Consider the following 24,542-nt stretch of genomic DNA (forward strand, 5'->3'; position numbering starts at 1 on the left):
TAGGTGTTTTCCTGAAAATCAGGCCATTTACTTTGGGGCCTAAACACTGGAATTGGAAAACATGGCCTTAATACTTGTAAGCTTAACTTTCAGGTTTTGTACATACACACAAATTACATACAAATAAACTTGTTTTGAGGAAAATTAGCTTTTCCTGCGTTTGCCGTAGAATATTTCCAAATTAAAAAGAACATGGTTGTTTTAGCAAGACCATGAACAGGCTACAACACACGAGATTATTCCTCTCCAGTCAGAGCAGGAGTTAACTTACAAACATTGTAAGAGCAGCAGCAATAGCACCTCACAAAAGGCATGTTCAGAGCATTTGGCACTGCAGGTTGCGCGCTCTGGATCCATTCAGCACCTATTGAAGTCAATAGGAGGGTTAACATGTAAAGAGAGCAGATTCAGCCCCTATCTGCTAACGAGCATCAATAGGGATCTCATCGCACTGCAGTAAATGGGGGTAATTGTCAAAAGTAGACTGGGGGAAATGAAAGATGTGTTGTGGGTTGGGAAGGAGGCCAGGGGAGAAGGTGATGAAGGAGGAGGAGGAGGAAGGGTAAAATTCTGGCCCAAATTAAGTCAGTGGGAGTTTTGCCCTTGACTTCAATGCAACCAGGATTTCACCATGTCCTTAAAATGCCCCTACATTCACTCAATCGTATTTAGTCTGTCAAGGCTTCAGCTGAACTCTGGCTCAGGTTACAATTCAATGTCATTACTGTACAAGGAAAAAAATATTTTTTTCCTACCAACAACAATTTACTCAAAATGCTAACACTTAGAATGAAACCATGTTTTCCCTGGCTACTGCGTGCAGTTTTTTCTTAAAGTCATTTTGCGTTCAATGTCACTTAAATAGCTAACCTGGAAAGATGAGGGATTTCATCGTTGACTGGCATGCTGTAGATGTAAAGTGTCCCTTGGACTGTGTGCTTGCCATCTGTCAGCTGCATGGTAAAACTATCCTCTAGGCTTTCTGTGTCATCATGCATGTACACTAGCATCAGTCCTATAGGAAGGCGGAGGGGGGGAGAACTGGACAGTGAAAACTTAGAACAGAACACTCAAGTCATCTTCAAAAGGACACCAGTCATGGGATTCAAAACCCAAGCACTGGGATTCAAAATACAACTACAAGGCCTGGGACCCAGTTATCCCACGGCCCAATCATGTTCCTGTTAAAATGAGGAGTTTTGCCATTCATTTCAACGGAAGCAGCGACAGCCTTAGGACACGATCCCTTTTACATTGGATCATGGCAACTGAGATCCACTTGGCTGCTCTTGAGGTTATTCCTGTTCGTGCACAGCCAGTGGAGAACAATCTCAGTGGAAGTCCCTCCACCTTGATAGTTCATCACCATCCAAGCTTGGCGAGCTTCTGTGGAGACCGTCGGTGAGTTCCATACCAGAGGTGAAATCATGACAGTTTCTGGAATGTGTTTTCGGGGCCTTTAAAATAGTTTTGGATATCCTGGGCCTGATCCAGCATTTCTTCCACAGCTAGAACTGCCATTAAAGTTAATCTCTCTAGGTACTTGCATAGCCCTCAGCATCATAACGTCGAAGCGCTTCACAACCATTCTGGATGTTATCCTCCCAACACCTCTGGCAAGGTAGAGAAGTAGTAAGCCATTTTTTTCTCAAAATAAATGAGAACAGATGCACAGGGCAGATTAAGTGAATTGCCCAAGTCACACAGGAAGTCTGTGGCTAGGGTGGGAATTAAATCAAGGTCTCCAGAGTCCTAATCTAGCATCCCATCCGCTAGAACATGATTCTACCCTTGTTGGGAGAGCTGGCTACAGAAGAAATGTGGGATCAGGCTCTTCATGGACAGGAAATACCTAAAACTGGGATAGCGATTGGCTTGAAAAGCACCTAACTAAATAAATCAAGAGTTTGACAAATTCAAAAGGGACTTGAATGCAATGAGAAGGTATTTGAATATGCTGGAATTTAAACACAGCATTAAAGGAAAGACATTCCTAAAAATAATCAGGTGTTAATTGAATAAATAAAGTTGTCCTGAGCAATTGCAAGAGATACAGCAACAAATATTTTACAGGGTCTTATTCCTTCCATTGCTGACGACAGTTTTTACGCAGCACTTTAACCAAGTGCCTCTCTGTTTAATTTAGATTTATCTCCTTGCCACAAAATATGCTCTGCCAATTCTAATAATTGTTATTCACCAAATGTATCATGTGTTTGCTGGGTTAAAATGTTTCTGTGCTTGCAGACTCTTACGCCAGTATAGTGCGACTTGCAAAAGAGAGGCCTAAGAAAACAGAACTCAAATTCAATCACATCTGTAAAGGGTTTTTAACTCATTGTATAAAAGCTGAACAAGCTTCTTACTTCTAGGAAAGAGTGGATTGTGTTTCATGGATGGCCCTGGTATATATGGAATGCACAGATAGATTCCCTTCCAGTTTGCAAAATAAGCTTTTTTCTAATAAATCAGCTTCAGGAAGCTAATTTCCTCTAGTCTCCGTTTTTTCAAAAACGGAAGCAGCCATTATGTACAAGTTCCTTAAGGGCCATTACACTTCTCTGGAGTGTGCAATCCAAACAGTGTGGAAGATGGATCTAAATGATGTATTCATCTCCTTGAAATTGCTCTGTGGAACATGCATAAGTCCAGTTGTGCTCCATCTGAGAAAGCTCTAATGGATTGAAACCCTACATATCCTTAGCTGGTGTCACTGGGCTGGATCCTTAGCTGGAGTAAATCAGTGTGGCTCCATGATTTCCCTGGAATTAATGGAACAAGGCCAGTTTACATCAGCTGAGGATCTGGCCCACCAGTGCCCCCACAATATCCTATGGTCATTTTTGGTTTAAGTTTAAAAACAAATATTTATGGGAAAGTACATTTAAATAATTGAAAAGGACCCATTCAGCTTGTCAGACTTTCCTAGGAATAAGAAATTAAGATAACTGATAGTTAACTTTCCAAAAGCTTCAAACACCTGTCTTATATCTGGCTTCAAATGATGAGTATATCAACTTCAAGCAGTCAGATCCATTTGGGACTATCGGTGTAGTATGCATAGGATTCTAGGAAATGTTCTGTACATTCTTTAATGTAACTCTATTAAGTTTGCAATAAATAGGTTTTTTCCCCTTATAGCTGCAATCAGTTTAATCTATACACAAATTTGAGATTTCTTTTTCCCCACTCCAAGGCCTTTCTCTGTGAAAAAGGTGTATATCTCACTTAATTCAATCTACAGAATTAGTGTTGCTAGTTTTTTAAAAATTTAAAGTAGGTCTTTACAAATTTGAAACACACACATTAAACAAAGCTCTGTGGTTGGTTTCTCAGCTTAAATCATAATCAAATAGCCCACAGCCCTGTACTGCTTCTCCTCCACACCCTGCTCCTTTCTCCTCACTTGGCAAGAATAGGACACAGATGCCAAGCTGTGCAACATACATCTGGTTCTTTAGCAGATTCTAGAGGCAGTTGTATTGGCAGCTTCAGAGATGCCTTTGGGTCCATCACATGGTTAAGCTACAGACTGAACTGGCCAGTTCTCTTTCACATCATTTCCCTTTGGCTTGGCTTGTGTTGTGGAAGGTATGTACACTTTCATCCACTTAACAACAAGCTCTTGTGGAAATCTTTACAATCAGTATGGAAGCTGTAGTGTGGTTAGAAAAAAAACAGGGGGGGGGGAGGAAGATTTGTGCAATTATTTCTTATATTTGCAGAAAACTACAATCCCACTGACCATCAAGCAAGCCATACATTCTATACAGTACGTACACTATAAATTATCACTATAGTCTCGGTTCTTTCTGTTTTCAAAGTGAAATCCCCAGCTCATTTTGCACAGACAATATTAAGGAAAGTGCAATTCATCCTCTTTCTTGAGTCTGAAAAGCTTAAGCATATATCGAGCTTGTTGCAATGAACTGTGGTTTCCAGCAGAGGACATCCGCAGCTCATACAACGTAAATCTAGTTAGATCAGAGGCAAGCTCTTGTGCTGCGAAGCTGATAAATGAAAATTATTAAGCATTCAGAGCCAAGGATCTGACCCCAGCCTTTTAAAAGTCTTGTTCAGTAAAGACAAAACATCCTATGAACAGATGACCATATTCCTCGTGAACGGGCCACAAGAGAGGCTGTAATTAATCCAAGTCTCATAATAGTGTGTTAACACTGAGACCAAGGAGACCGTTTTGTACATGTGCAATCATATATAATCCACATAGCCCTGATGCAGCGAAAGTGTACGAACAATAAAAGCCAGTAAAGGAAAGCCAAAGTTCCATTACTCAGACCTTGCTTGAGTTCAGCCAAGGAAAAGCTGTGAAACTGTAAGTCTTGATAAAGGACTGCTGAGTTCAGCTCCTTGTACCGACCGACATCTCTGCCACAGACTCCATTTAATGTCAATCCGTGAACGGGGGGTGGGGGGCAATGACAAAGAAACTCAGTGCATTATGAGGGCCATCAAGATCTTCAGCATTCAAAGTGCCAGGCCCCAGCTCACACGTCACCTTCCATTACCTAGGGGAAGAGGGAGAAGCAAAGGACATTTCAGAGATTTCTGAGGAGGAGGAGGAATTTTTAAAGCCAGAGTGAAAGATATTGGAGGCTATCAAAGGGCATTTCCCAAGAGATTCCTCTCAAGGTTTACTGTGCTGAGAGAGAGAGATTAAAAATCATATGGGAAACATCGGTTTCCTATTGTCTGTAAAAGCGGATTTCTGGAGACCAGATGCACACAGGTGAGAGTGAGAGAACACAAGGTTTGGGCAAGTCTTTTAACTGGGACTGACTGAGATAACCTGGCAGATCTGCTGCAATTGCAGGGGGCTCCCAGGACAGAGGAGAGGGGGAATAGCAGTGGGTCAGATTGCATTATTTTCCTTAAATAAGTTTATGTAGGCTCCTTCCTCCCCTCAACTGGAAGCTAGATACTCCACAGGCATGCCAAGATTTGCTTGCACTGCCTTCATCCGGGGAACTCTAGATTTCATCAATGATGAAAAATCTATCTGCATTATATGAGCTCTCCCTGCCCCCCAGTAAATGCACCTTTAAAAAAAATACTGTATATATTCCCAGTATACTTTTTTTGCCCTTCAAAACTAGTGTATAACATAGTATAGAGCTGACACTTTAATTTCAAGTCATGAAAAAGCAAACAAGTGTGTGTAAACAGTTCAGATACCTTCTTACATAGCTCATCTAGGATATTGCTTTGATTCCATTAGTTAACTAGTTTTTGTCATTTAATTGGGAAGAGGAATGTGAACTGATGGTCCCACTCAAAGTGCTGTAGCTCAGTGCTATCAGAGAGGCCCTCACTAAATTAGAAGTGTCATCTGTTTTGATTACAGATTTTATTTGAGCGGAACTGGAGTGTTAGACAAATACACTTACGAAGCAAATGCTTTCACAAAGGACCATGACAGATCATTTTTTCCCCAACTGGAATGTTGGAGGCAAGCTGCAGCCCTACCTATTAAAGTTTGGATTGGTTATATAGGCCTGATCCTGAAATCCTGGCACAGGCAAATGGCATCTTGACATCAATGAGCATTAGAATCATTGTAAACTCAAGGGGATGATACAAGGCCACCTGTGCAGGTAATGGAAAGATTGGGAGCAGGGCCAGCTCCAGGCACCAGCTTAACAAGCAGGTGCTTGGGGCGGCCAAGGGAGAGGGGCGGCACCTGCGGCAATTCGGGGGCAGCAGGTCCCTCACTCCCTCTAGGAGCGAAGGACCTGCCGCTGAACTGCCGCCGCCGATCGCGGCTTTTTTTTTTTTTTTTTTTTTTTGCTTGGGGCGGCAGAAATGCTGGAGCCGGCCCTGATTGGGAGTCAGAGGTGTAAACATCTGTGAATACCTCCTTTCAAACCCATTTGAATGAGCCAACTCTTAAATCTTCTCTCAGATTGGCTCCTGTTCTCAGTTCCTCCATTCCTGAAGTTGGGGGGGCCCACATAGGTAGCTTTAAAGTACCTTTGTGATCCTTGTATTCTGGGGCAGACAGGGGCCTGCCCAGCTCCTGGGGTAAATTAGAGTAGCCTCCAAGCTGTTCTAGCTTCTGTTCTTGTTCCCATCAGGCCCTGGGAAGCAGACAACAGCCACAGCACAGTGCAATCTGGTCACACCCTGACCCACCCCAGACATATCCCTATACCAGGGGCTGGGCTGAGAGGAGATCTGGGATAGAATCCATACACCAGCACTAGACAAGCCAGGGATGTCCTCTATGGAGGGTGTATTACCCATTTCCGTCACTGTTAGGCTGCCAGTACAGCATAAAGGGTTTTTTGCGTAACTGCAAATCAGGCCCAATTTCTTCATTTGGTGTTTTTCCCTTCTGAACAGAAAAGGCTCATGAAATATTTAATATTTCAATTAAAAAGTCACTTTGGAAAAAAGTTAAATATTCATTTTTCTGCAGTGCTGTGAGCTCAGAGCAGCAGCACTGTTCCAGGGCATGAGAACCAGAACCTGGGACTGGAAACCCAAGGGAAACTGTTCAGCCTACGTTCACTGTCTGAGCTGACTGAAGTGCAAAAAATAAAGTCAAGTAGATTTTTAAATCCTTACATTTTTAATAATCTCAGGTGTCTCATGAATTTTGTGCTCACAGAGTCCCTTAAGAACTCAGAATTGATTCCTTGGCATTCTCAGTTTATACAAGGGATACCCAGAGAACATAAGAATGGCCACACTGGGTCAGACCAAAGGTCCATCTAGCCCAGTATCCTGTCTTCTGACAGGGCCTGGTGCCAGAGGCTTCAGAGGGAATTAACAGAACAGGGCAATTATCAAGTGATCCATCCGCTGTTGTCCAGTCCCAGCTTCTGGCAGTCAGAGCTTTAGGGATGGGGTTGCGTCCCTGACCATCTTGGTTAATAGCCTCTGATGGACATATCCCCCATGAACTTACCTAAGAGAAGAAAGGCATCAACACCATGCACCTGAATCAATGGATGGGGGAACTTGATGGGGCCAGCGGTGAAAGGGGGGTAGTTCCAGTAGCAAGGGAGGGAGACACTCGCCAAGGGACAGTAGATAGCTCCTCCCCCCAGGAGTCTCTGGCACCCATTGGCCAGCTAGGGCAGAGGGGTGCTGATTGGCCAGCATTTCCCAGCTCCCCAAGATTTAGCCCCATACAAGGGCCCTGGGGAGACTCTTTCAGTTCCATTCCAGCAGCCCACTCTATCCACACAAACTAGGAATGGGAATACAGCCTAACAAATGCTGTGGGTCCAGTCAATCACCTGTTTACGGGGTCAGGAAGGAATTTTTTCTCCCGTGGGCTAATTGGCAAAGGAACAGAGAGTTTCTTGCCTTCCTTGCAGCACCTTCATGCCACCAGGGGTTAGGATGGAGCATGCTTAGTACCTGACTGAGGTGCAGTTGTTTATTCATTATAGTTTACAGCTGGTTTCCAGTGAGATTAAGAGAATAAAATTAATGGTTCCCAGAGGTAAAAGTCCTGGGATTTTTAAGTCTATGGATTGATCACAAACAATTGAACATGTTATTGATGGCAGAGCCAAACCTGAGTGGCACTGTGCCTGTGTGTGCCAGGTTGAAATGCCTCTCACTGAAATTTGGCCTGGCAGCCCTTCCATCATTTTGGGAGCCCCTCAAATGGGGGGCGCAGGGCAAAGTGCCTCCCCCCCCACGACCCTGTTTATGGACCAATATACCACTGTGTTAAATGCTGTACAAATACAGAACAATAAGACAGTCCCCTGCCCCAAAAGCTTACAAGTTCTATATCTGTTACTATTGCCTACACTGTTCCATTCAAAGCCCCAGTGCCTTTGTCAAACCCTATTCCTGAGTACAGAACATACCTCTTTCCATATAGGGAAGAAAATTAAAACTCTCTTAGGTGGCCAGTCGCAGCTAGCAAACACAGTTTAAACTACATCTATCAAACAGTGAATATTTGCAATTGCTCCTGAACAATCTATAGATTTAGAAGAAAAAAACTTGACAAAAACTGGCTAAATTAATTGAAATAATGAGCAAATTTGAGGAAATCACAATTTGCTTGCAGCTATTCAACAATTCATGCCTCCTACAGGAACGGTGTCCCTAGCCTCTGCTTGCCAGAAGCTGGGAATAAGCGACAGGGGATGGATCACTTGATGATTACCTGTTCTGTTCATTCCCTCTGGGGCACCTGGCACTGGCCACTGTCAGAAGATAGGATACTGGGCTAGAGGGACCCTTGGTCTGACCCAGTAGGGCCATTCTTATATTCTACCACTGAACTCTGCCCACTATTCCACACAGTTGTCCTTGCATTAATGTACATAATATTATATCTAACAATTTACAAGGTCCAATCCCTGAAAATAATTGTGCTTTGGGATGACACAAAATACACAGTGATAACACATGGTCATTGCCCCTTTCACTGTTGCCTTCTACCACAGTAAAACATTTCAGCATTCTTCAGAAGGTGCTATTGGAATGTTGGTATTTCCAAAGGACATAGCTTGTATAGGGGTCAAAGTGTGTATCAGTTGGTATCCTTTCTATCAGGTACATTTGATAGTTCTCTAGTATGTAAAGTGTTGAATCAACAGACTCCTGGGCATTAGAAAATACAGTGCGGACAAATATGTAATTCAAGTAAAGGACATTGTTCAAGTAGCAGCCCCTTCACTAGTTCCATCTCTTCCAGAACATGTAGGCTACCGGTATGTCTACACCGAAGTGCTACAGCAACAGCTGCACCACCGTAGTGCTTCAGTATAATCACTACAGCAGCAGGAGGGGTTCTCCGATGGTGGTAGTTAGTCCACCTCCCTGAGAGGCTGTAGCGAAGTTGACAGAAGAATTCTTCCATTGACCCCCAGGGGGTAGGCTGGCATAGCTCAAGGGTGTGGATTTTTCACACCCCTGAGAGATGTGGCTATGCCAGTGTAAGCTTTCAAGGTAGAGCAGCCCTTCGTTTTAACAGCACTGCCTACTTGAAACACTGATGCTCATGAATGAATTGAGAGGGTTTCATTTGTTTTATTTATCATTGTTCTGAGCTGGATGAAACTTTGCTATGGGTTGAGCTAAAACCTCATTCAAACTGATTTGTGAATCATTTAAGACAGGGTACGGTTAAGGGGCCATGCCCAAAAGAACGCCTCACGGAGTCTGTCCAGAAACGAAAACTTTGTGGGCAGAAAGTTCCCCTGGGCTTGTGACTTGGTGTGGGGGAGGGCTATGCAAGAGGGAAGAGAAATCACACAAACTGAGAACAGGCAAGGTGAGAGAGAGAGGCAAAAAGCAAGCAGTCTCTGAGCACAGTGTGGAAAAAGTTAGAGAGAGAATTTTTGGGTCTGTTGGCTAAAGAGGTTTGGAGCTGTAAGCTAAAAACTGCTGGTTTTAGTTTTGGTTCCTCCTGCGTTTGGAGAAGCAGGACTTTGCACATTTCTTATAAATAAACAAGATTGTGTCAAAGAAAATGCCATACTCCATCAATTTCTGCTTCCTACTGGCACATCCCCAGGGCCTTGAAATTTGACTAGCTGCTCAGGTTGAAAAAGGGCAATATTTGTACTGCTTTGCATAGCTTCATAGCACATGAAAGGCATGGGCCTCTGTAGTGAAGCGAGACTCACCGGCACGGTGCCTCCTGCTGGGGGGTTATCCTGAGAATTAGCTCTTGTCCAGCCCGGAGCGCCCTCTGCAGGCACCTGCCTTAGGGCCCCTGGGTCCCTCCGGGACCCCGGTGCCCCTTTTCCACTGGGTTCTGTCCCCAGCAGTAACCCACAGTCTGGGTCTCCCCTCCCAGGGGAACCCCCAACCCTCTATCCCCACCTTGCCTCAGTGACTACTGCCAGTCATCATCTAGCGCCCGCTCACTGGGGCAAACTGCAGTCTGTAAAAGGCCACTCATCATTGGCAAGGGTGGGGTCAGACCAGCTGCCTCTGCCTAACCCCAGGCTGCAGCCTGCGCAACCCCAGTACCTGTTTTGGCCATTTAGCAAGGCCCGCAGCCTAGGGATTTACCAGGCTGGAGCTCAGCCTCCCAGCTCCTCTTGCCTTCCCCCAGCCCTGCTCTGTTCCCTAAGCTCCCAGGAAGCCAAATCCTTCTCCCTCCAAGGCTGGAGAGAGCCTGTCCTAGTGCCTCCCTGTGCCCTTATAACAGGGCCAGGTATGGCCTGATTGGGGCGTGGCCCCAGCTGTGGCTGCTTCCCCAATCAGCCCAGCTCTTTTTTCTAGGAGCAGGGTAACTGCCCTGCTACAGCCTCATTTAGTCCCGGAACCCAATATGTACAGCCTCATTTAGAATTAGTAGTAACATTCAGATTTCTCAGTCTCCCTTTCCCTCCACTCAGAGGGGAAATTGCAATTTTTTCAAAGTGCAAATACTTCTGGGTAATTTATCATCAAAAATATACAAACTTGATACAAGTTTATTTCTTTCAAAAAGGATTCTTCTAAATGATCAGATTCCAAAGTTTATATTTTATAATACACATATATAGTAATATAGTACATTGCAGGATTTAAAAGGGGAAACAAAATGGTCCATTCTTCTATTTTATGTCCAAACTTATGATGGGGCTTCGTTTTTGTACTTTTTCCCTTTTAACTTACTCTGTGATTACAGTGCATTGTTCAATTAAAAAAATCATTCCTTACCCTCTCCCCATGTGATCTCAATATTATGGTTATGTATCCCTTGAAATGCATCAATGATGCATAATATCAACAAGGACTCCAGCTTCCATTTATCTTCAAATATTTCATAATCCACTGCAGAATATTCTCAGCTGCAATTTTTGCTTTCAAGTTTGGCCACCATGTGTGTAGCATTAATTTCTCTGTTCGCATGTAATTCATTCAGGGACTTACACCAGCTGAGAACCACATATGGAGGCCCAGATTTACGGAGCTTTTATTTTGTGCCATGGAAGCCTCAAGAAACAATTTTCTATTTGAATGTTGAGCATTTACGGTGGTCTTGTCATTCACTAGAGACAGTGGATTATAAAGTCATATTCTGCAACAATGCTACCCAAAAAACCCTAAGATTTAACAATCCAGCTTTATTACATTTTTAAGGCATTTTTTAAAAAAATTCCCCACTCTCTTTTAATGTTTATTAGCTAATATCTACCTCCTTCTTTTACTGGTCCAGTTTCAGACACAGTTTCTGTCCCTGTGTGTGCCACCATAACAACTCTCAGAGCTACATTCAGAAATTAATTTGTGAGAATGCAGACCAATGTAGGTGTAACTTATTAACAGACGGAACTGGAAGAAGTTATAAGTCACACCAGCTTAGATGCCCTAAGATTCACCTCTGAACTTACCCTTCTCCCTCTGTCTTCCCTCTTTTTTCCTTTGCGGCTGACTCCAATGACACATTCCAAATTCCTTCTCCTCAAAATAGAAATATTGATTCCCCCGCCCCCATCCCAACATCCACCCTTTCTAACAGCCACATGCTACTGCATTTGGAATGCAATTTAAAAACAAACAAAACCCAGGCAATACTAGGCAATTTGGTAAATGTATGGATCTTAACTAAGTTCAGCCTATAGATTGAGCTATTTGTAAGAATAGTACTCATTCAATTATGCATAATGTGCAATTTGCTATTCAAACTGTAGGATTACTCATTAGATCACATCATAGTCAAGCTGGGCAGTTTCTGCTGGAAAATGCTGATTCATTGAAAGTAAAACATTCCGCGGGAACACATCAGTTTTGATTAAGCTTTGAAAGGAAACCTGCCGCCTCGCCCACCTGCCCCCTCAGCAGAGTTTATTTCATTTCAGTAAGACTGAAACATGTCCCACTGCAAGAACATTTTGTTGTTTCCAAATGGACATATTGTGAACTTGCACTTCTGCAAACTGGGCCCAACAATCTTTTTTCCATATGAATGTGGAAAAACTTTGATCACTAAAATGTTTTCCACTCAGCTCTACTAAAGATCAAGGTGAAACTAGCGGGGGGCTCTAGTGAGGCGGAATGCAATAGCCCAGATTGGAATATGGCTACATCACTGGGGTTAACATTTCCATTTTTGTGAAGACATGCAAGAGATTTTGCATGACCACCAAAGGTTAGGAGCTTGCCTGAGGTCTCATCTAAAAGATGGCACCTCCAGTAATACAGATTCCCTTAACACCGTGTCAGCATTCATTCAACATTCACGCTGATAAGAGTGCCCTCTACGGAATCACTAAATGGTGTGATGTAAACATTGTGGCTAATAGTTTACCAGGATTCAGAAAGGAACTGGACATTTATATCGATAACAAGAATATCCGGGATTATAATAGTTAACACTAACAACAATTTTAGAATGAATGCCTCAGGGTTTAAGCCAATCTGACTGTTTTAGAGACCAGGATGAGACCTAAAATGGGGGACAGTTTATCCAAAATATGCCAAATGCAGCATCTGGTGCTGGCCACTGTCAGAAACAAGATACTAGACTAAATGGATCAGAGTCTGAACCAGTATGGCAGTTTGTGTTCTCATTTCTAGTTTCAAATGTCTCTGCTTATTGTTGCTGAAAACAAGGGTGCAGCTCACTCTAATTCCTTCCAGGGTATGGAAAGAAAAGTACAAATCAACATTAGTTATGGCTCATCTCTGTGTTCTTGCAAGTATTAGCTTTAAATCAATAAATATCAGCAACAGTCCATTTCTTCTTCCACCCAAAAATAGTTCTATAAACTCCGTTGCCATAACAAACCATAAAGAACAGACTATCACACTCTTATAAACATTGCAACATACAATAATCCAAGTTACCAAATAAACTACAAGTGCTATATACCATAGGGCATCTGGCTTTATTTAATTTGCTTTATAACGGGTAATACATGACAGCACAGCTGACATGTGGAAGAGCATGTTGGGCCAACTAGTCAACTTAGCCACAAGCCAGCCTCCAGGATTGCATCCACAAAAGTGAGCATATGCTCATTTTGCAGCCACATGCCCAGAGTCAGTGTGCAAACATAGGGTTCTACATGCAAAACAGGTTCTGAATGCAAAACAGGTGCACGCCCAACTTGATACGCCTGTTCTTCGCAATTCCTCCCAAAAATGTTGACATTAACTTTAAAAGCGCAAGGTACAAATTATAATTGAGAGACCACCAACTGCATCTCTGGAGCAAATCTCACCTACATACCCCATTTATTTAAACAACAAGCTATTTGAGGGAGGAACCTTTTTTTTTTTTTTTTTGCCATGTGTTTGTACAGTGCCTAGAAAAAACATAGGGCTTCTAGGCACTATTGCAATACAAATTATAATGAACATATGCAGTGAAGTTAGTAATTACTGTGCCTTTGTTCATTATTTTCCTGCTTAATGTGAATTACCATCAATGGGAAAAATATGCCCTTGACAGAAAGAAGTGGGGGGAAATTGTGAGAGCAGCCAAGGACCTCTATGGTCTATAGAGCCAGGGAGTAAGTAATAAAACCAATTACTGCCCTAATCTAATTTGAGTAATGATTTGGGGCCAAGGGGGGGAAGATCCTGACAACAATTTAATGTGTTAATTGTAGAGATGGACCAAAGTCTGAGATCTGAACATCTGCAATATTTGGGATAATATGGGTCCTCCTACAAATTTCACAGGTGACACCTATTCTGTAATGGACCAGACAAATATTCAAGATTCAAACACTTTGAACTTTGTGAAAGTCTGGATCAGAACTTTACAGCTCAGGCCCATCTCTAGTTAGTGGAAAGGTTTAGGGCAGAATTTGAACCACATAGTGGATATCGGCTTTGGTATTCTGCTCTTCCTACTTGCAGAGAACTCTTATGGTCTCCAATAAGGGATCAGCTCCCAGGAAGACCAGGATATTACTGTGACAGGTTGGATCACAGAAACCACCTTGGGAACTGCCAACTGATGTGCCAAGACTACTTCTGCCCCTGCTTTCCTGCCCTGGCAGCTTGGGACTTCCGTGCCCTGCCTGGTTTGAGCCAGACCCGCTAGCCTGCTGCAAACCTAGACCCAGGTCTGAACCATGTCCCCTAATAGCTGTAGGCTTAATTGAAAGCAGCTTAAGAAGTGTTCCTGTCTTTAGCACTCAGATGTCCAACTCCCAATGGGGTCCAAACCCCAAATAAATCCATTTTACCCTCAAATTGTCTGTCCTCTATAAAACCGATAGAGAGATATGCACAGCTGTTCCTCCCCCCCCCCCCCCAGGTATTAATACATACTCTGGGTTAATTAACAAGTAAAAAGTGATTTTATTAAATACAGAAAATGGGATTTAAGTGGTTCCAAGTAGTAACAGACAGAACAAAGTGAATTACCAAGTAAAATAAAATAAAACATGCAAGTCTAAGCCTAATACAGTAAGAAAACTGAATACAGATAAAGTCTCACCCTCAGAGGTGTTCCAGTAAGCTTCCTTTTACAGACTAGTCTCCTGCTAGTCTGGGTCCAGCAATCACTCACACCCCCTGTAGTTACTGTCCTTTGTTCCAGTTTCTCTCAGGTATCCTTGGGGGAGGAGCCAGCTGATGACAAAATGAAGGGGTCCCCACAGGCTTAAATAGATTTTCTCTTGTGGGTGGAGACCCCCTCCTCTCTCCTATGCAAAGTCCAGCTCCAAGATGGAGTTTTGGAGTCACATGGGCAAGTCACATGTCCATGCATGACTCAGTTTTTACAGGCAGCAGCCATTGCCCACATGCTATCTTGAATGTCTCCAGGAAGACTCCTTATGTGGATTGGAGCCTTCCAAGATCCATTGTTCGTTAAGTGTTTCTTGACTGGGCACTTAATTTGCACATTCCTTTCTCAAGGAGCCGACCAAATGCTTTACTAAGGCTACTTAAAAATCAAGCAAGTACACAGCCAATATTCATAACTTTGAATACAAAAATGATACATGCATACAAATAGGATGAATAGATTCAGTAGATCATAACCTTTACACAGATATGTTACAATGCATATGTAGCATAAAACATATTCCAGTTATGACATATATACATTAATAAGCACTCAAATGGAGCATTGTTTCCTATTCTGGGCGCCACACTTTAGGAAAGAGGTGGACAAATTGGATTGAGTACAGAGGAGAGCAACAAAAATGGTAAAAGGTTTAGAAAACCTGACCTATGAGGAAAGATTTAAAAAACTGAGCAAGTTTAGTCTTGAGAAAAGAAAACTGAAGGGAGACCTGATAACAGTCTTCAAATATGTTTAGGGCTGTTATAAAGAGGACAGTGATCAATTGTTCTCCATGTCCACTGAAGGTAGAACATTCAAGCAGTAATGGGCTCAATCTGCAGCAAGGAAGATTTAGTTTTGATATTAGGAAAACTTTTCTAACTATAAAGGTAGTTAAGCTCTGGACTAGGCTCCCAAGGGAGGTTGTGGAATCCCCATCACTGGAAGTTGTTAAAGAACAGGTTAGACAAACATCTGTCAGAGACGGTCTAGTTTTCTTGGTCCTGCCTCAGCACACAGGGGGCTGGACTTGATGATTCTCAAGGTCCCTTCCAGCCTTACATTTCTATGATTCTATGATATATGGGCAAGACCTGACTTTTTTAAGAAACATGGTTTATATTTATGACTGGACACGCCAAGTGGAGCCTTCATGCCAGCTAATGCACTTCTTAGGTGTGTAGTGCCAAGTGCCTCACTAAATCCCCCCAGGATGCATTAATCAGCACTACTGCACTGGCTTGTATCTTTGCCCATTTCTAGTTGATGCCAGAGGTTAAATGGTCTTCTGACAGTGCTGGCAGAGTTTGAAACCACCAACTTGTAGCAATGTGCACAGTTCAGTGTGCCAGTTAATTCAGACCTCAGTCCCATAATATTGACACTGACTCCACACTTGGCCCCTCTGAACCACCTTTCTCCAGCCAATCTATCTAGGCATTTGTAGCGTGCCTATCACTGTAGTATCCAGTGTGCCTCTAATTCCCTACTGCTAAGACTCTGCCCTTTTGGAAGATCCTACAGGAGTGCTGCTTTCTCATCTCAGATCGCATCACCACATACAGGTCCACAATCAGAATAGGACCACAGTGCACCCCTCAGAAGGGAAGCAACAGAGCACAAAAAAATTGAACAGAGCTGAAGCCCAGCACAGAAGCAGAGCTGCACATGATGACACAGCCAGAGATGGGATTTTGGAAGTTAGCGAGGGGGCAGGATGGAGCTGAAAGCAAGTGGGAGGTTGCAGAAAGGGAGCACGGGAACGGATGCAAACTAGTGTTTTTGAAACTGAATGAGTAACCAGAAGTCCCAATGAAGCCACAGAGGATTGACGGTACTCAGCACTTCTCAGGCCTTAAGGACTTGTGCCCTGTAGAATAGTTGAAGAAGAACTCAGCAAGAATTTTCAAAGGGGATGGTAAAGGGTGATGTGCATCTGTTTATGTGGGGGAGATTGGGAGAAACACCAATGTAAAGAAGCAAACATCAAAGCAAATCTTCCCCATTGTGCTGGCATCCAGCAGTGGCTATTCACAGATTTAACTGACATCCTTTTCAACATGCCATCATCATAGAGAAGTCCCTGCCCCTTCTCAAGAACTGAAAGCCAACAACTCATAAATACCATGGGCCTGATTCTCAAATGTTTGCATCAGAATAAAACTCCATTGATTTCAGCAGAGTTACATTGGCAGACAACTGAAGGAATGCAATGGAGAATCAGGAGACAGAAGCTTAGACAACCTTTTTCATGGCTGAACTTTTCCCATATTTGATGGTGGTCCAAAAGGTAAAAACTCCTTTTGGAAAGTTTGATTAGTATCATTTCAGGTATTTTTGAGCGCCACGAACATGAAAAATAATTTTCCCCCTTAAATTTGTGCTTGCATAACTCAAAATAAGCCAAAGCTAGAAACTTTGAAATTGGCTGGTTTTATAGCTGTCATTAACAGGGGAATGGGGGGAAAAAACAGTCATATGAAGAAAAGTTCAGTGGTCCAAATTTTGATCTCAGGTAAGGTGGTGTAACACAGGAAAATCAATAGGACCCTATAAAAATTATCTCTTTAAAAAAAAGAAATCCATAGAATTTAATTTTAAAAAATGATAATCTTAAATTTTGTAGGATTTTTCCAGAAGGAGTAATTTCAATTACCTGTGTATTATAATATGCAATTCAATGGGACAACTTAATGTTGCAATAGAAATCTTAAACTTTCTGAATTTCCTGATCTTTGTTTGCTGGCTATCTCAACCTTGTTGCTGCACTGAGGTTAGTTTTATATTTAGTATCATTATCTAGTTTGTATTAGACCTGGAAAAAAATGGTAACATTGTGGCTTGATCCCCCGCCCCCATTCAAACAAAAGAACCAAAACCAAAACACTGATGAAAAAATTCTAACCAACTCTAATTTACACTTTTATCATGTCCTTCATCCAAAGTTCTCAAAGCCTTGTGTAAACAGAAATCAATTAGACTCTGCTCCAGAAGTGCATTTAAGCACGTTTAACTAGAAGTCCTTTTGGGATCTGCTCACATACTTAAAGTTAAGCACGTGAGCTCTTAAACCTCTGTAAGTTAAATAATTTTTATACCTATTTTACAAAAAGAGAAACAGAACCACAGAAATTTTAAGGTCAACATTTTCAGACGTGTCCACTAATTTTGGTTTCTTCCTTATTTCAGTTAAAGGCACGTAGGGCCTGATTTTCAGACATGCTGCGCACCACTGACTTCTCCAGCTCTCCTCACTAGACTATGCTCCTTTCTCCCATGAGAGGAGCATGATTCCTGCATTAACTGATTCCCGGGTTAACAGTAAGACTAGCATTTAATTTCTCCATTAAATGGGTCAGCCAAGTTGAATTACTGAGCAAAGGGGTGCCTGGGTTTCATTACCAAATGCAACCAAAGAAATGAATAATAATTAAAAAAAAAAAAGGAATTAAAATAATGTGACGGATTCAAGGGAGTTCCAAAATATCATGTTGCTGAAATACTTCTGCTAAAAGTGTGCCTGCACAGATGGAGCGGAGCACTGTCACCAGTGACCTTGTTCACTCTTCCGCACCAACTCCATTTTTCCAAGTTTCTTCCTCCTACTGGAGCTATGGACCTTCCATCCTCAGCGGTATTGTGACTTGCCAGCACACATCTTTGAAAGGAACATCTTTAAGCACTCATTTGAAAACAAAAAAAAGTGAGACGGGAAAATGATTTCCCTGGAAAGCGAGCAGAATAACCACCATTGCACAGCATAACATTGCAGCACTAAACGTATATCACCCTTGTTATAACTGGAGATTGTCAGTAATCATTACCAGAGATCTAGGCTATGAAAGCATAGTAGTTAATCACCTGCTCTGATTTGGTGGTTTTAAAGGATCCACTGCAGAGGGATCTTTTTATGTGTGCTTTCTGTCAGTGGGAATGGGATTATACAGGAGTCAGAATTGACATGGGTAATTTCTGATGAACTCTATTCTACAGATGGCCCTCACTCAAAGAGCACAGGGTCTCAAAAGCCTTGCGAAGTTTCAAAACCAGATGTGGATTTTTGAATCCATCTCTACATCTCATCATCTATTCTCATTCAGGCTTTCTGACTTCTAACCTGTCCTACTCTAGTCTCTTCACTCATGTTTTCCAAATGGAGCAGTCACTTAGGACTAGACTGTACCTAGCCTGTTCAGATGTACAAGGTGAGGGGAAGAGTGAGTCTTCTCCCATTTTGTGTGACCATGCAGAGGATACGCACAGTATCTATCACTGAGCTCCCTTTGTGTAGAAGGACCCTCATATCGTAATGCTGACAGCCATGCTAGAAATCCACTGGGAGCGTGGACAGACAGGGCAAGCACATGCTGCAAGCTACTAAAAAGTTTTAGAAGCAGTTGCCACTGTATGCTCTTCTCCAGGGCCTGCTGCAGGTCTAGGGCCTGCCCCTGGGACAGTGACTGCAAATTACCACCTCTACTTTCTCTACTACTGCACAGTGGCTTAAAGCCACAGGGCACAATTCTGCCCTAAATCCAAACTCTGCTCAGAATAGTGGGTTGGAGTCCTACTTCTGTGCACCTGGCCCTGGCATCTGTTAGAGCAGCCTTGAGGTGGCTCTAAATTACTCAGCTAGCATGACAGAGCACCACACTCCTGCCTCACTGGGGTAGCGATTGGTACAGGAGCCAGCTTCAGCAGCTTTACACCAGCAGAGTGTTCCTCTCCACAAATAGGAATTCTCCACTGCCCAGCTACAGCCAGAATCCAGCCCTTTTACATCACCTGAGCAGTGGAAAGAGAAGAGGCCACAAGCTACAATATTGTCCACAATTCAGCCCTCAGTGTTCTGTATTTCGCTTAGGAGCTGAAATGCTATTTTTAAACCATGTTGAAATGCTACTGTTAAACAGTAGGGCAAAGAATAAAATTGGGCCTGATCCTGCAGACCTTACTCAGGCAAATTCCCATTGCCTTCAGCAAAAGTTTTGTCTAAAGACAGCAGTATCTGGCCTAGTGTAATTAACTTGAAAAAGCAGATGAATGTTATAGACACCTAATGCCTGTTGTGTGTAGGGTTTTTTGTTGCCTTTAGAATGTTTAATATTTTGAGAAGTAAACTAGAAAGACTTAGCCAAATTAAGTATTTTCTCTAAACTGTCAGTGTTATTTCAACTGGCAAAGTGAATGGGATAAATTGGATTAGATGCTGTCTATACTTCAAATCCTAATTGTGAAGAATCCAAATTTTCGAGCAATGCGTGGAGGCAAACCAAAAAGCAAATACTACATTGTCTGCAAAGCAGCAGATAGCTCAGTTTACCAATTAGTCAAATGGTTTTGGTAGCATGACTGATCTCTGAACACAAGCATTCCATGTCTATTGGGTCCTGTGCAATGAGGTTTATGACAGCACAGCTCTCCATCCTGTGTCATGAAAAACTATACAACCTGGAGTACAGCACAGCACTTCCAAGCTTTAGGTGTGTATTCTGGTGTCATCACAGTAACTCCAAACCAGAGTAGGGCGAGAAATCTACCTTCTGAATTATAATCTGGAAAAAATTATAGTCTGGTAGTTCAGATTGAATACATTGAAATGTGAAACGGTTAGTAAACATACCCAGATGAATGGTGGGACGTTGGTTGTTGATGGGGAGGACTGTGATGTTCAGATCACAGATTGGGAGACTGGTGTGAAGAGGTAATTGTGGAGGGAGAGCTTTATTAAAACAGCAACTATACACTGTACCAGCCTCTCCATCTGAGACAATGAGGGTCAAGTTGTCATCACAAAGGCTATGTCCTATTTCACCTCCTAGAAAGAAACAGAGAATAGAGATACTGAAATCACACTCACAGGAGAGCATACAAGAAGAGTAGAAAAGATCATCTGATCTTTCCTTGAAAAACAATAAATCAATCAAGTATCTTCAAAGGCTGAGGACTTTGGAGCAAAAAACAAAGGAACTTGTGTGTATTTGGAAATGTTTTAGATTTGGCTGTCAAATAAAATTCAGTCTCATAACAGCCATTGAATTTAAAAGACCAGCCCAACAAACCCCTAAGTAGTGCCATTTAATGCTCTCCCACATAGCAAACCTGTAAGCTATATTACTGGAAAGTTAATACTAGAATAACATGTGAAATAGTGCATAGTATTATCCCTTTTATAGTGTCATCAGTGTGAGGAGCTCAAAGCTCTTTGCATACTTTAATGAACTAAACATCACAACAAGCCTGTCAGGTAAGGAAGTCCTGTATTATCATTTCCATTTTACAAATGGAAGAACAGAGTCAAAGAGTTTAAGGCATAAGCTTTCAATATCATCAGCTAGTTTTTCTCTGACTTTCAGAGATGTTGAGCACCCACAGTTCTGACTGAAGTGAAGTTGTGGGTGCTCATAATCTCTCAAAGTCAGGACATAAGGGTCTCCAGTTGAACGCCTGCCCCCAAAAAATGGATGCACCCAAAATTAGTAGATACTTAAAAAAATTAGGTCTAAGGTCACACAGGAAGTCTGTGACAAAGCCAGGAACATACCTCAGATGTCTGGTTTCTCAGTCATGGTCTAGAGCCACAAAAAAACAAATGGAGTCAGGAATGTCTAAAATATAACAGGTACTAGAGCTGGTCAAAAAAATGTGTTCTCACCGTGTCCCTTCACAAGATTTTGACAGATGTCCTCCAAAATTCTTTTCATCTAAACTTTCCACAGAAATGTTTGAATTTTTGGCAGAAATTCCAATACTGAAAAAGGTATCCAAAAATTGAAATAGTTCAGTGTTTTGACAAAAAATAAAATCTAAATTTTCTAGAGAACACACACACACACACACACACACACACACACACACACACACACACACTTTTTAAATAAAAATTTCACTTGGTCAGAAACCTAGTTTTCATTTACAATCAGTTTCAACAGAAAATTTTTGACCTGCCCTACACAACACAGTCCACTGTGGGGAGGCTGGAAATCTGATCATCTAACCCTGTGCAGTGCACAAACCCTTTTTATAATAAAAATCTTCTGTTTAGTACAACAGGCAATAAGTGCCACATGTAGAAAGCATTATAAGGGGAACAATTTTATTGCCCATCCTTAAAAAAAAAAGTTGTATATACCATACTGTACTAAAATAATAGCAGTATATAAGCAGAATTCATTTCTCTAGACTGGGTGGGCTTTATCAACTAACAGGTTACAGCTTTTCATTTCAGACAGGCCAATATTCTTAAAAACAGCTTTATCTTTAAGAAAACAAAAGGGCTAAAAAAAATCCCATAGAATAGAATACAGTGTCAGAAAATTCAAGAGAACACAAAAGCCCCCTACTTCCATAAAGACTTGCTGCAGCTGATCTCAAGGTGGAGATATATTATTTAACAATCACTAGGAGGCATCTACTGACAAAACAGTACCCACCAAGATGAGCACACAGAATGCTAGTGTGCAAACTGGCACTATTTCGAGTGCCCAATCTGCCCATAGGATGAATAGCCGTGTTCTTGGGAAAAAGAGCAGAGCAACAGAGAAAGCAGTCTCCCATCGCAAAGGCTGCTACAGTCACAGGGTGGGGGAGGAGAGGGGAAAGCAGGTGGTTTTGAACTTGAAAGAAAGATGAATGTATTGAAGTAGTTCTCTTCTCCAGGCTGATGGCACGAACAATAATCGGCTGTGCTCGAAATCTGTACAACAGTAGCATTCTTGCTGCTGTGCAGGAGGAACTGAATGATAATGTATATGGACATAAAAGCGAAAAAGAAAAAAAACCAGTGAGAAACAAGCATTTTTTTCCTACTGTAATTCAAGTATTTTAAAAGACAGTGTTTTGATGTTCTTTATTGCAACCGAAACTGCACAAGAAAGGGGGTTGGCGGAGACTTCTTCTAATACTCATTCGTATATACAAACACAGTTTTAAAGTAAAATCAGAAAAGGTGCAGGAGAGAATTTCACTGAAAATTTAACACTCTAAATATTGGTTTGACTCAAAACAGCAAAGACAAGGACAATTCAGGCAGCTATTCCACCCTTAACTCATCCTGTAGTGCCCAGGTAACTCAGTGCAAGTAGCACAGGGCAGGTCTAGGGCTCAACAAATACTTTGGGTAGAAACAAACTGTATGAAATCACCCACATTAGCAGGTGATTAAATGTTTGTTTCGGACACCTATGAGATGCCTGTGTCAAGCTGTTGTGATGGTATGTCGCTACACAAACATGCACTGAAGTCAAAGTGAATGACAGTAGCACAATCTGGCCCTAAAATAGGAGTCCAAGAGAGGAATCTGAAACTAACCAAAATACAATCTAACCAGCTGGAAAGAGCCAAATCTTCTTTGACAACAGGCTCCAGCCTCAAACAAGTTTTAATCACAGAGTTATAGACCTCTTGATAAGAAGGCTTATAATAAAAAAAAATAGAAACAGACCATAATACAATAATCCATAGTTGTGGTGGCATTTAGTAATAAAAAAATAGAGAGGTAGCGCTTAATAAGGAACAAGCAAACTGTGAAAATCAAAATTGTATATTACCCGTATGTATGTAAGTGATCAATCTCTGAGTGACATCCAGCTGGAAGAATTTATCCACCATGAATCCTCTCTTTTGAATCACCCCATGCGCTGGAGCACGAGCAATCATGTATGTCAATTTTGTGTCATCACTATCAGCGTCTGTTGCATAAAGGTATTTTCTGTGGTGATAACAACGTGTCCTCCCTCCGGACACTCCAGTCTTGATTTTAATCCTGCCTGTAGCTCTGGGGGCTTATCATTAACTGGTATAATCTTGAAAGAATGAGAAGGGGAGGGAGAGGAGAGATATTTTCATTTATAGTTCAAAGTCCAAAAAGCAGTATTGGCCTAGATTTTATTCTAACAACAACCTTATTTCCTCTGTCACTCATATGGGGGAGCTCATCTAACAAGCAAGTAATAAACTGTTGCCTCTCAGATATATTCATGTAGCACACTTCACACTCTGGGAAGGTTATCTGATCCATAATGGTTATCAGCTGCTGTTTATTCTAATTGTTATGGTCAAATGTTTAGCATCTGAGTCTCGATCTGGGATCTATCAGTAACTTTGGACATCGGTGATGCTGGTGGATTTGTTCCCAACCAATTAGATGAAATCCTACAAAATGTGTTCCAATTAGAGTGCAAATAAAAAAATTAAATATTTTCCGTTGAATTTAACTTTACCAAAAACATCTTGATGAGCTATTATGTGAATACCTCATTTCTATCAGCATCCTGAACAGCAAACTCACAGTGCAGAGGAGGTTACAAAGACTATTTCATGTTATGGAGCAATTGGTTGAGATGCAATAGTTAAGAGTGAGCCTACACTTCCATTTTAAGACTTATTTTCTACCTCCCTTTCCTTCAACACTTTAGCCTTTTATTGAAGGATGAGGTAGGGACCAGGGAAGAGAATTTAGGGGGGGAGGTGGCAAGAGGTTTGGGTTGCTTTTACGTTTCATCTCAATTCTGAATTCCTGGGTTCCCAACACTTGTTTTTTATTTTAAACTACAATGTTGTCATTAGTTTTATTCACTCTGATGGTATATTCTCTCAGCCTTAACTCCACCTTCATCTATGTCTGGACATCTAGCTTCTCAGATAAAATATTAAACTTTAACATTACTTATGGCATTTTGCGTTATATTTCAGACCTACAGCCGTTCAAAAAATGTCCATCAATATTATTCAACAGAAAATGGGGTTTTCAACTGAACAAAGCTTTTCATGAAAGCGTCTGCTTTCCACAGAAAAAATCTGATTTTTCGTTGGTGGAGCTGGTGTGGGGGAAGAATGCCCAAAAACCTAAATATTTTAATTTGGCTGTGCTGCCATGGTGACTCATGTGAGTTGCAGTTTGGTTGACTTTTATCCCTATTCTCCTCTGTGGGCAGGGTTCCTTGGCCAAATTACATCTCCCATGGTGCACTCCCCCACCATGGTGGGCCTTCTCTCCAAAAGGGGAATCCATGGTGCATCGTGGGATATGTAGTCCAACCAGGGAGTCTGGCCTATAAAGGAGAATGTGAGCACGAGGCACATG

General features: G+C 41.9%; 1 pseudogene; it reads right to left on the minus strand.

Annotated features, from left to right (window-relative positions):
• LOC135882398 (FRAS1-related extracellular matrix protein 1-like) overlaps nt 1-24,542 on the minus strand; it is an 86,254-nt pseudogene that overhangs the window by 44,273 nt on the left and 17,439 nt on the right.

Source organism: Emys orbicularis, chromosome 8 (genome assembly GCF_028017835.1).
Source record: "Emys orbicularis isolate rEmyOrb1 chromosome 8, rEmyOrb1.hap1, whole genome shotgun sequence".
Taxonomy (NCBI): Eukaryota; Metazoa; Chordata; order Testudines; family Emydidae; genus Emys; species Emys orbicularis.